This window comes from Sinohyriopsis cumingii, unplaced genomic scaffold (assembly GCF_028554795.1).
Source record: "Sinohyriopsis cumingii isolate HCF-2022 unplaced genomic scaffold, ASM2855479v2 utg000622l, whole genome shotgun sequence".
Lineage (NCBI taxonomy): Eukaryota > Metazoa > Mollusca > Bivalvia > Unionida > Unionidae > Sinohyriopsis > Sinohyriopsis cumingii.
The window spans coordinates 2298968-2313203 of NW_028315918.1; the positions used below are offsets into that span (position 1 = coordinate 2298968).

At 39.1% G+C, this 14236-nt stretch overlaps 1 protein-coding gene across 4 annotated transcripts in view; it reads right to left on the reverse strand.

Annotated features, from left to right (window-relative positions):
- Positions 1–8584, reverse strand: part of LOC149773667 (baculoviral IAP repeat-containing protein 3-like) — a 36513-nt gene extending 27929 nt beyond the window's left edge. The window contains exons 1-2 of one of the 4 annotated variants that reach the window (XM_089946137.1): positions 8117–8584; positions 5935–5989 (exon numbers count right to left, since the gene is read on the reverse strand). The gene's annotated coding sequence lies outside the window, so the exon portion shown is untranslated. Of the gene's footprint in view, positions 1–5934; positions 5990–6108; positions 6451–8116 lie in introns of those variants that run through there. The other 3 variants (XM_089946134.1, XM_089946135.1, XM_089946136.1) reach the window with 3 other exon arrangements.
- Positions 8585–14236: the final 5652 nt, after the last annotated feature.

Genomic DNA, 14236 nt, shown 5'->3' on the forward strand with positions numbered 1-14236 from the left:
CAAACATGTATTCATAAAAGAACCAGAGTATAGAGAAAGAAGGAAAATAGTGTCGCCCAGGAGAGAAGACAAAACATTTATAACTGCTGAGAAAATATTTAACCCAACCGGTGATAAAAAATACCCGATTGGGATTGCCGTTGGATCGTTTCCTAGAAAACCAGGTACATCTACAACTTCAGCGTACATTGCTGCGTATTCTTTTGAACTACTCATCAATAAAATAGCACAGGAATCTAAAATTAAACAAAATCATCTGAGAAAGCTACTTGAGCTGTATATGCTTGACTATCCGAATGATTATCTTAAACAAAAAATTACTGAGACAATACAGCACCTGAACCAGGTTAAATCTGATGCAGAAATATTTCCAGAATATTGCACAGAATTAGTCATTATCATAGGTTATATTGTGAAGAATATAGAAGGAGGGGTAATATACAAAATGCATTTTTTGATTATTTTAAGATCACAAAAGACCAATTACCCACGTTCAAATTACCTGGGTTGGAAATCATTAAAATAAAGTAGGATCTCGATGGCATAATTGACGAATATTTTCCTATGATTATTTCAGCATGGGAGAAAATAAAAGACTCTCCAGATATTCTCGGACATAATAACGACCAAACAGGTGGTTGTCGTCATGTGTCGCTGGGTATTGTCAACATCACGTCGACAATTTCTGTAAATCTGGTCTGTGACACAGTCGAAGGTAGGATTAGGGCAGGTCTGGCAGGGATATGTTCTTTACAGCTTTTCTCCGGATGTCACACTGGGTCATTTGATTATGTTGGTGCCTGTTAATCCTGTTTATTTACGATGTCATAATCCCTCGCTGTCACGAATACGTTTTCGTCTAACCGATGTGCGTGATAGACCTTGAGGCATCTCTCGGCGAGTGAAAAAAACCCACACAAAAACTTTTTGGTCATTAATTTTTTTTACCATCTCAATTGTGTTGGTACCGGTGACATCACTATTCTGTGGATTCCTTGGCGTATTCTGTAGGAACCTTAATAGATTCCAATACAAGTTTTTTAGTTGTCTCGCACGTAAACTTACAGCCGCTCAAGTTTCATATTGTCGAGACAAATCTGATCGTTATTTTCTCAATGGCTCATGCCAACGGAACAAATTTAGCTATAACATAGTGTTCATGTAAATCCACTCAACCACGAGTGTTTATCTGTCCTCTTCACGTCCATGCTGTATCGTCTCAAAATCATCGTTGATTTTTTTCAACATCGATTTGAACCGCGTGCCATCTTGCTGCAATTATTCGATCGTAGAGATAATCTCGTTAATGTCTTCCTGGTTCAATATACAACAAATGTATTTCTTTAAAAAAAATTGTATCTAAACCAATTCGATAACGTGTTGCTGGATCGTGTAAACTTATCGTCATGAATCCAATTGGGATTTCCTGAGCACGTACGAATAAATCTTTAAACTTACCTATGCCCATGACGCCGGGACAACATGTCACGTGAATATTTCAAAGTGTATGTGTATCGAGAACGTTAAAAACCCAGAAAATTACAGTTATCTCTAATTATTTTGGGAATATGAATATACCACTGAGTAACGTAAATGACATCTGTGTTTTTATGTCTGCCCGGTGAAAATATTCTGGCTGGATTTGCTTGTTTGTCAAGCATGGCATCACCGTAAACCACTAGATTGATGATATCACCGTTAAGATCCTCGACGGACGGCGCTTCGTGGATGTCTGTGATAAATTCAATAACATCGTCCTCGGCCACTGCAGATTCATTGAATCCCTTCAGAACATTATAGCATTGGTGCTCATCCACGGATGGTGCTACTAAACAAAGTTTGTCCTATTTGAGCCACCTCGTTATCAGGTTGAGCAGTAACTGGGTTTTACACGACCCAGACGGACCAATTATAATAGCTCGATTGGAATTTGGTAACGCTGGATGAAGCTTGACCGATGCTTGCTTACGTGTTGCTGAAAAGTCAACCCCATTCATATTGTACAAATGTAATATTATTTATAATCATGAGTTTATATTGTGTTAGATGCAAAACGGTCAGTGGTACAAAATTTCTGAAAGCAACCACGTTAAAAAAACACGCCGCCACTTACAGGTAAATGTCTAAAATGCGGCACACAAAAATATAAGTTTGTGACGTTGGATTTCTCTGCGATCAACAATGACAGCATTGCCGCTGGGGATATTGCTAAGGCACTTGGGAAAATACACGGAGAGCCATGTGCTGAGTATCTTGGGGAGAAGCATCTTCCAGGATATAATATATGTGGTTTTGGAACTCGCCTTGCCATTAAACTTGACGAAAAAAGTCAACCAAACCGAGGCGAATTTCCGGTAAATGCGACTGATCAAGCGTGCCATGTTCATGATGTCGCGTATAAAAATCCAGATCTACAACAACGACATATCGCGGATGTCAAGTTAATTCATACACTTAATTCGATAAAAATAGAAACATACGATAATCACGAATTGGTTGATAAGATCGGCGATGAAAATAAAGTAGTGTTGGGAGCTGACAATTAAACGCCGTGTATTACATAATGTAGTCAGTTTCTTATAATCCAATCGGATATGGAGAGTTACAGAAGCAATTAAAAAAACTCGCCAATTCAACAGGTTCCACACGAGCTGTAGCTGTAGATTGGTTGTCACGACAGGTTCTATGGCAAATTTATCTTCCACGTCCCGAAAAAACTCAATATGGACGGTTTGATGTCAAAACACCCAAAGAAATTCATCAGACAGATATCTTGCTTTTACCACATGACGTTCATAAACGGCGCACTTACAAATACGCGTTGACTGTCGTAGATGTTGCAAGTAGATACAAAGAGGCTGAACCGTTATCGTCTAAAACAGCAATTCAAGTCGCAGCCGCGTTTGAACGAATTTATACGCGAGGACCTCTGCGCTGGCCACAATTACTACAGGTTGTTCCTAGCAAAGAATGTATCGGTGCAGTAACCACGCTGATTCAACAACAACACGTTAAGATTAGACGTGGACACACCTCGATACATCGCAATCAGGCAATCATTGAACAATTAAATCGAACACTTGCACAGCGACTCTTTGGACATCAATATACCCAAGAATTACTGCACTTTCAGGACAACTCTCGTGAATGGGTTGCGAGACTACCTCATGTGGTGGCCGCGTTGAACAACGAGATCACGAGGGGAATTCACATGAAACTCATCGATGCAATTGCGAAAAGACACATACCACGACGAAAATCACCAGATCAGCTACAACAACCTGTGTTGGGCAGTAAAGTATCAGTGAGGTATTTATATGAACCTGGTGAACTTGAGGGTCATTCAGCAAGAGCAACTGATCCCGTGTGAAATGTAAGAGCACGTACAATTTAAAGCATGGTAAGATCTACTGCGCAGCCTTAATTATACAGACTAGATTCAACAGCCACTCAACGTGGATTTGTACGTGAACAATAACAGGTAATTCCTGAAAACACCCAGTTACCAGCAGATTGGATACGACTTCGTAGACTCCCCACACACGCCAACAAAAAAAACGCTAACAAGAGTCTGACGAGTTGAGGAACAAAGCTCCTCTAGGTCTGTTACACTCAAGACATGTCAGATAGACATTTTCGCGTGTGTGGCCGAGACTACTATCGATTCTGTCCACGGTAAATTGTCGAAAGTCATTAAGAAAATATTGCCACAACATTATTGTGTTACAGCAGGCGTAGTGATTATTTTGTCGTTGTTTCAGCGTCATGACAAACTCCACGTCCAGATCAAACTGGCGTAATTCTTTTTGTCATCTCGCGCATAATTTGTCACTTTTTTCGCACTGCGTTTATAATTCCTGTTGACGCTGTTATTGCTGGTGACGCTGCTGACAGCTCCAACACGTACACAATCCTATGTAACTGAGATATTTTTGCTATTTTGGACACATCCAGGTAAACTAAATTTGACCATTCAATGCGAGCATCGATAACTCAGATATTGGTATTTAATATTGTTAATCCTTGAGTCGAATGAATTTTATCGCATATCCCAGAGTCCAGCACCATGGACATGGTCGTGAAACGACAAGCGTCTCCGACGCCGACAACACCTATTGTACAGCCTCTACTGGAACCTTGACGATATCATTAAGAACTAGTTTTCAATTAGTGTCCGTTCCAGGAATGTCGACGAGTATATTTTGCCAGCGTGTATCTGTTGGCCGATAGCATAATGGAACAAGTTGATCAGGAAGTTTTTCCTTGTGAAGCTCAAATAATTTACGATGAAGTGAATCGCGAACATTTTTCCTGGATACAACTGTTAGATCATTAGAGCGCCATAAGTTTCAGAAATCTGACACTGGAGTCTCTGGAAGTACTACATACATGATTTCATATTGAATCTTGTCAGGTTGTAATCTGATCAACGATTTCAGTTGTCGTAGTTGTTCATCATGTGCTCGATAGTTATTCAAAGCTTCTTCATAGTGGCTAACATAGTTGATCAACCATTCGTGTGGTGATTCACCTGTAAACGGCAGGGGCTGTCCATGATCGCCACACATGTTTATTGCAGTAGATTTTGTTGATAACCAATTTAGAAACATTAAAAAAATATCTTTGGATACTGAACAAATCTCATCTGGATGTGGGAGGTCGCGAATTCGAACCCCAGCCGAGACATAACAAATACTTATTAAAAAAATGGTACTAACAGCTGCATCGCTAGGCGCTCAGCATTAAGAGGTTAGTGTTAGGACTGGTCGGCCTGGTGTCAGGATAATTTGACTGGGTGGGACATGATGCTACATGTCTGCGGCATGATGCCCCAGTGCTAGACATCACTATAAACTGCCACGCTGAAGTCAAGTCTTTACATTTAAAATAATTCAATGTCACACTGTCGACAATCAACTTGTTCATTGAAATGCAACTAAATGCAATGTCTGGTCAAAATTCACTTGTATATGCATAAGTCACCGTTTTCATAAACGCAGTGATGTACAAAATGGCATTTGACTTGATTCTAAGCTTAATTATTTCTGGTTTTCAAAACTCCTTCACAAAAACGCGGATTTGTTAGTGGACACGTCTACCCCATTTTCATTCAGATCCAATCAAATATTTAAAACGTTTTACTGAAACCCCATTGATGCAAGGTTGTTTATGTTTGCTAGGCTTGAAAATAAGTGGCCACCTTATGCGTACATTGCACGGTTTCGACGAATTCTAATTTTCTGATAGGCAATGCGCCTTGACCTCACAACCGAACATAGATGTCAAAATATCTCAGATGGAATATGAAAGGTCATAGGAAACTAGGATTATTATAGGTGCGAATTCGCGGTTCTTTCAGTTGATTTTATGTTCTTTTATATGCTCATACTTAATCTTCTCGCATATAATATGCAACATGCATGCACATCGTTCTTGAGTAATTGCAGCACATCATAAACATAAAGAGAAGAATTTGGATTGACAATACATCTGATTAGTGCTTTAACATGTTATCATTATTATTATTATTATTTTTATTATTATTATACGGCTCCAGTGCCTAAGTGGTTAGAGCGTCCGCCAAAACTTATAAAAATGGTACAAGCAGCTGCCTCGCTTGGCGCTCAGCATTAAAAGTTAGTGTTAAGACTAGTCGGCTTGGTGTCAGGATAATGTGACTGGGTGGGATATGATGCTTCATGTCTGCAGCATGATGCCCCAGTGCTAGACATCACTATAAACTGTCACACTGAAGACATCGTAGCGATATAACTGAAAAAGTTTTAAAGCTACGTTAAAAGTACACACACACACACACACACACACACACACACACACACTATTATTATTATTACAAAATTCTAGGATATAAATAATGCATGGATAAACATTCGGTGGAGGCAATTTGATCGAAGCTCTAGAACTACTTCTTACATGTTTGTAGGCTGGAATCCTTTTTACCAACTTGAATTCATAAACTTGTACATTTCTGCATAAAAAAGGATAGATGGTTGAGGACGAAAGAAATGAAATTTAAACAAAATAACCACTGATAGGTAACAATCGTAAAAAAAGAAGAAAACAAAAACAAAATTGTCTTAGGCTTACCTTTTGACTTCAACGCAAAATTAACAATGATTCCAATACCTCAATAATAAAAGAATTTAGAAATATGATGATCGCTATATACTTGCATGGTAAAGTTTTACATGCGATCCCTTGCTCGTGTCAAGTGACAACATGAATTCAGAATTTCAGCACACCCATGTACGTTGATAAATCTACTTGAACTTTACGTTGAAATAAGTGGTCCGTATACCGATAAATTCCAAGCATTCACAACACTAAATGAGTATACATATAAGAGATACATTCGCTCTACCGAATGAAGGCCGTCCTCGTGAGTGACACAAGAAACAATAAATCCGTATCTTTAAACCAGCGTAAACAAGCCCATGTTATTTAGAGTCACGTGCATTGAAACGTAAATATGTGGTGACATTCAGACTTGTAGGGATCCCAACTGATCTAAAAATAGCGAAAATATCTGGAGTCGATATATACACTAAAAGTTGTCGTGCTTAAGGCTTATCGCCAAAAGGGCTTATGTTATTTCTGAACATTTACTAACAAATTATATATCCTATATTACTCCATAAACGCTGAAATTCATTCAACTCTTAATATTGAAATTCTTTTACGGTACCGCTAGACATGTACCTGATCGCGCCCGCTTAATATGCAAAAACAACGCCCTGAATGGAATACTACCTTCTCATTGGCTAACTGAAAATAAGTTATAAATAAATATTGGACGCCATTTTCGTTTATACAATGAGAGGACGTTATTCCATCCAGCGCTTTATTCTTGCATATTAAGCGAGCGCGATAAGGTACATGTCGAGCGGTACCGTGGGAAAATGATTTGGCATTCCTTAAAGGTATGATATTAAGTCAAACTTTTGATAGGGATACACAGTCGAATACCTGAGCTTAACATCGGTACCAAATTTATTACGCTACGCGAAATGTGGCTTGAAATAACAGCGTTTATTCTTAAATGGGTCGCGCGAGAAAGGAGAGAAGTGTCCTCCCTTGTAGTTATTATATAGTACATGTATGACAGGTCAATGTTAAGCAACCATACGAGCCCCTGTGCAATGTAAGTTACATTATGCAAGCTCTCCAATAAAGGAGAGAAGTGTCCTCCCTTGTAGTTATTATATAGTACATGTATGACAGGTCAATTTTAAGCAACGATACGAGCCCCTGTGCATTGTAAGCCCTCAACCCTGATATTTACGTTTTTGGGTCGTCGAGGTTTTACTGACTAAATAATGGCGCCGTGTAGCGTGTTTTGATGTCGACTGATATCGTAACTAAAGTAACATTTTTAGGAATATCTCACACACTTAGCGGTCCATAACGACGCTTTTCAAAATTAAAATTATAATGTTTTAGCCAGACTTTAATTACTCCGATGTCTTTTATCTAATAAATTCTAATTGTCACACAAGAAAATGGGCCTGTTTTGAAGTTTTGTTGGCTCGAAAGCGATGGAAGCCGGGAATGCCAAACTCGGGTTAAGTTGAAACACTTTTCTTTAACGAAACAAAAAAAAAAAAAAATTAATATTGAAGAAAGTGTTTCGTTCAAATTCGTATTATCCTTTTAACCGATTTCGGTATTCCCGGCTTCCAACGCATTCCAGCCAACTGAAATGTAGGCCAACGGAACTTGAAAACATGTCCATTTGCTTGTGTGGGAATTTGAATTTATTAGGAAAAAGACATTAGAGTTGGTAAAGTTTGACTAAAACATTATAACTTTAATTTGTAGAAAAGCGCTGATATGGGCTGCCAAGTGTGTGAGATATATATTCCTGAAAATTTTATATAGTGAGTATACGCATTAGTTTCCACAGAATCAAGTGCCTGTGAGCGAAGGTGATAATATTTTTCAGCTGTGACAGAATAAACATATCTGTTTAAAAGGGGAAAAGATTTGAAAACTAAAACTGGAATTAGGACAAAATAACCAATGATTGCAACAATAATTAAAAGAATGAAAATGAAAGAAAAGAAAAACACCACCGTCATAGAAAGAGGAGACTTACCGGTTGACGTCACAGCAAAAAAACACATTGATTCAGATACCGGATCAATATATAAATATTATGATCGCTATATACCTGCATAGGGCAGGTGTTACATGCAAGTACTATAAAGTTCTCCGCCCTGAACGAGGTACTTCCTTGTAACTGACACAAGAAACAACAGATCCGCACTCTTTATTGAATTATCACAAAGCAGAATAAGCACGTCCACATTCTGGGTCAAGTGTATCCGTGAAACTAAGCTGACAAATGCCCCAAACTGGGGATCCCAACTATGCTAAATATAGTGTAACTCTCCCGATATAAATACACAAAAACAGTCTTGGTTACGGCACATTTCCAAGGAAAGTGTCGTTTTTTAACATATACCTATAGATAATGCAGATGTTATATTGACCTCTTCTTATCGCAATTCTTTATAATTGTATTATTTTCAGTATGAATATGAATAATTATTAAGGGTTTCTGGTTCGTACCTGTTTGTAGAAGGGATTCGCTTTCAGTAACATAATGGTTGCGTGAATATGAAACAAGTAATCCCACAGCATGGTCTTAATATTTTATTTATAATAAAGTATGTATTCTCAGCGGAAGTTCAATATTCAAAGCAAACGATGATTTGATCTTCTGGACATAAAAGTGACTCACAAATTTTTTTCACTTTCATGAACGACGTTCAGCGTGATTAGGCCGATGGTGAAAACTCGTGAATCACCAATTATGATTGCGTCAAATATAATTTTCATGTTCAAAAACAGGCAAGGCTAACTGAAGGGGCTCCTAAAAAAGTAAATGAAGTCCATCGGTAAATGGTCCCAGGGATGGAGGTCCAAGTGTTTTAGAAAGTTAGTCATCGAATCAGACAGCTATATGTGGGATCGGCAGGATCTGCCCGCCACCCAGCAGCAGAGAGGGTGAATCCCACAAAGTATTTCGCTTAACAGAACCTTCTATCGAGGACATTTTAGATAGAGATATTATTTTCACAAAATAAACCCTCTATTCAGAAAACATGATAAAATAGGCTTTCTCTGCTGACTTAAAGGGTTATCTCATGAAAATATCTACCTGTACAACTATTTCCTGATGCAAGGGTCTATTAAGCGAAAACACTCGGGGATGTTTAGCCCTCTCTGCTGCTCTGAAAAATATCCTGGCAGGGTTTTGCCTGTCGTCGCCGTTTCTGCTGCTGTAAATTAAAAATTTAAGTTAACAATAATGGCCAACATTGGAGAAGCACATTCCGCTAGACTAGCTCGAGAGCGACTAGAAGCAATAAAAAAATTTCTTCCTGTACGAGATAGTGTAAGACAAAAACTTCAAGAACGTCAGCAAGCACAAGTTGAATTTGCGACAGGTGCAGAAGAATTATTTAAACCCGTCACACCAGCTACTGAAAAAGCTGCGATGGTCACTGAAAGAGCTTTACTGGGAGATCCTAAGGATAATATCAAGGAGGAAGAGGAACGAAGAAAGGGTATTCTTCCAGTGTTACAAAAAAACAAAAAAACTTTTACGAGATCTTCCAACTGATATAGCTGCAGCTCAACCTCCACCCACCGCTGAAGAAGGCACTGAAGTCGCTGAAGCTGCTGCGCCCAAAGCAGCAAAGGAAAGTGTTGAACTGACTGCAAAATTTGATTCGGGTTTTATTAAATTCCTTAAGAGCACACCAAAAGAAGAATTACCTAAATTGTTATTAGCGAGTTTATATAACAAAGATAAAGTTTTAAACCCGAAATATATTTCCGTGAATAATGACAATTTTGTTAGATGGATGTATCATGTATACTACAACAAAAAAGCGGTTAAATCTAACGATCTAAAATTTGCAAAACTTATCAAGGCAATGCAGGAGATTGACAAGGGTAAACAACCACAAGGGCCTCCACCTCCCTATTCACCACCTGAGCAAACTTCATCGATGCGGCAACGGTCCACACCTGTAGGATTTTTTACCAGTAAAGCTCTTAGTGTTTTTACTGACCGGGATAAATTACTTGATATTGCTGCACATGGTTATGATTCTAGAAAAAATTATCTAAAACCTCAATACGTTAAAAATATAAAATCCGAAGACTGGGCTCCTTTATTATATTTTGCTTCTAAAAATTTACCAATAGATCCAAAAGATCCCGGGTATAAAAAAATTTTAAAAGATGTAGAAACCAATAAACGATCACAATCTCTAGAAGAATTTTACGATGCCTCCGTCATCGGCGCAACTGGCAGTGGTCTGGGGGGTGATTTTACTTGTCCTAACAATATCATCAATGATGTATCGCGGTTAGAAGTTCTCTTAGGAGGAGCGCGGGCTGGAAACAACTCTCCGGAAATAATTAATGAAGCGGCTGATATCTGTCAGCGATTATTTCGCGGCGGTATCATGGATGCTCACATTTATCGAGAACTTATTGATGAACTTACAGACAGCGATTAGAGAAATAACTAATTAAATAAAATGATTGTACACAATTCTCATCGTAGGCCAGTCATAGTCAGGGTTGTAAATTCACGAGTACCCGTATACAGGATGTCTTATGGAAATGGACTCGGCGATGTTGTTCGGGGTTTATTCGCGAGGATGGCACCTAAAGCAATACCGATCACAAAACAATTATCAATGGAAGCTATTGACGTTATCAAAGATAAAGCTACTGGCGCTGTTGGTAGTTCTGCCAGTAAAGCATTATTGGCAATCAAGGACAGACTAGCACGATTAATACGCAGAAAACCACCACCGGTAAAATTACCAGCCACCGCAGACATGCCCGCAAATGTTAGTAAAGTAATACACGAAGCCGCAAATCAAAAACTAGCAGAGCTGATAAATCCTGAACAAATAAACACAAGTTTGGTGGCGGGAAGTGGTCTTCGTTTTAGAAAATAACTTTTATAATAAAATGTTTAAACGGGAATCCGACCCAGCATTCGACATGGACGAACCGGTCCTTAAAAATGAATCAGTGCGTGATTATCAGTATTATTCTTATGACGCACGAGAACCAAATAAACGAGCACGAATTGAACTTCAGGTTCAAGATACAAGTAGATATTTCCTGCGCGCTGAAGCATTTATTGAAGTAGAAGGAGAAATTATAAAAACAGATGATACAGTATACGGGAAGGATGTTAAAATCAGTTTTGTCAATAAAGGAATTATGGCCTTGTTTGATAGTGCTATCTACATGATTGATGGAAAAAATATCGAATCGATTCAGAAGGATGTCGATGTTGCTACAACAATAATTGGTCTAGCAAGATATTCTGATGATTATACAAGATCATCTGGTCCATCAATGATGTTTGCCAAGGACACTTCTAATCATCCTAACAGTGATCAGTACAATATTAGACGACCAAGAAACTTTGCCAACAACGCTGACGCTGATGTGTGGCCGGTGGTTCATGGTGCTAATGAAGAATTTAATATAGGTTTCGCTGCACGTAGACAAATGTTGAAAGGTAATCGTAGAAATTTTTCATGTGCCATTCCGCTGTCGCACATCTTTGGATTTTGCAGAGATGTCAGAAAGGTAATTTTTGGAGCAAAACATACGGTCGTACTTGTTAGAAAAGCCAACGACAATGATGCTATATGGCGACCCCTAGGTGACGAGGGTAAGGTAAACATAACAAAACTATCACTGTGGATGCAGGTAATGACTCCTGCAATTACTGAAGAACAGCGACTGCTTTCTTTTATGGATCAAGGTGGTAAAGTGTTGTTATCGTGGCTTGCAACAACCACAGATAGTATTCAAAATGCCAATAACGGTTTATTTACATGGCATATAGCATCACAGCAGGGAGTTTCCGCGCCGCGACATATTTTTATTGCTCTTCAGGATGTTGCACGGGTGGGTAATGAAACACTTTCGCATATGATATTTGATCAACTTGGTATCACTGACGTTTCTCTGAGAATAAACGGGCATCAAAAACCATCTGAGAACATACTGTTAGATTATGGTAATAATCATGTTGCACATGCATATCAACGCTTGACGAAATATCTAGCGCGTGATCTAAATATCGATACTGCTTTGCAAATATCACAATTGGATTTTATATCTCATTTTCCAATCTATTACTTCTCGTTAGAGCATGTTGATTTAACCAGACAGTCTGTCGTTGATATACACTTTCGGGCTACCGTGAATAGAGACCTAGGAGCTATAGCTAATTACAGAGCAATCGCGGTCATACTTTCCGATAAAGCAATGATGCTTGAAGGTGCTGGCAGCCGAATGAGATTCGTTGATGCACCAGTGGAAAACATGTAGACAATTAGATCAATCGCAAAGTTATAAGAAATGTCATACAGTCATGTTAATGTCACTCTGACTCCTGGTCAGGTCAAGAAATTACAATCGAAGAACGCGAGCACATGTGGGGCAACGATGACACTAAAAAATGATCAGATTACTGGCGGTCCAAACAAGTTATCGCTAACTAAAACCCAACTAAAACATTTTAATAAAGCAAAACAAGCAGCGACTGGAGTTCGGCTTGATTTCTCTCCAGCCGCGGTCAAATATATAGTTAAAACCTGTGGTATATTTCCTCTTCTCGCAGCAATACCAGCACTGATAGCTGATGCTGCCCCAGCTGTTGCTAAAGCCGCTGCGTTAGGAGCTGTTGGAACCGCTGTTGGAATGGTACTAAAGAAAGCCACAGGAAAAGGATACAAAACAAGGGGAGATCAGCTCGCGGATCAGGGCTAAGACTTCCAGGAACTCCACCTTCATGGTACCCAAAAAGGTTCTAAGTGTTTTTACACCGATGTCAAATTTTGATTTCTCGATGCTGTTAAACAATTAAATATAAAAAAATTTCAGAGGCGTCTTTATGAGAGATCAATTACCACAACAACCGAATAATCCAGAAACTGGAATCATTAATCTTGATAACAGCAATGGTCCAGGAACTCACTGGGTTGCTTACGCGATCGATCCACGTGGAATTATCTATTTTGATTCGTATGGGTTAGCACCGCCAGTTGAATTTCTCCGATATACAAAAGACGTCCCCGCGTCTTTGTCAACGACAAAGGTTTGGTACTCAACACTACCCACACAAACACTGACCGATCCTACGATATGTGGCCGTGAAGTATTGAATGTTCTTGATGCGATCTCGAAATCAAAGATTTCACCTCACAGAGTCGTGCACGAGTATACCATGGGTCGATTTAAACAGTTTCCTATCAAATAATGGTTAATATTTACGGAAGATCTCTCATCAAAACAAAGACAAAAAACGCGCCGATGTGGATTTATCAAAATATGCTACCAAAGAGGAAATCGATAATCTTTTAATGTTAACCGGGATAGACCAGATGAGGTTGTTATTTTTCAGGACCGACACGGGAAACTAAAAACCAGCGATATCAAATGGCATGAAATAATTCGTAGGGTTCTTGGAGCTGTCCCGGGTAACCTTCCTGTGTTCACCGATAGCGGAAAAATCAGAGATTCACTGATATCAATCGCGGCGTTGCGAGATGATACGCAGAAAGCTGCAGGGGAACGTGTAGCGAAGACCGGTGATACAATGACAGGTGAACTCAGTCTCAGCGGTAACAAAATAACTATGTTAGCGGATCCAACATCGTCGGAAGATGCCACAAATAAACAATATGTTGACGCAAGCGCTAGCGCCGTTGACGATAAACTAACCACGTTGCGGGCCGAGTATGATGTTCATGTAAACTCGTTTACAAGACTTCGAAGAAACTTTCAAAAAACCGATGATGCCACGGATAAGTTCTTTGGAACTCCTCCCGTCATCGACATAAAACTTTCTGATGTCAAGACCAACATTGACACGATCAAAAAAAACCACAGCAGGATATCGTGGCAGGGATTCCTGATATCGTTAAAAAAACTAGTTTGATTATAGTCCCATCTGGAGTTACTCCCGGGCATATCACCAACATAACATACACAGTATCATCTGGATTTGCAACATGGTCTCGACAAAATAATACTATCAAATAAACAGCAACAGCCACTGGAGTGTATAGACTGTCTGTGTTCAGTGCCGCTAAATTTGAAATCTTCACAACATATCCCTGGAGACATTCCACCGACAAGTATTCCGGGGTTGTGACTATGA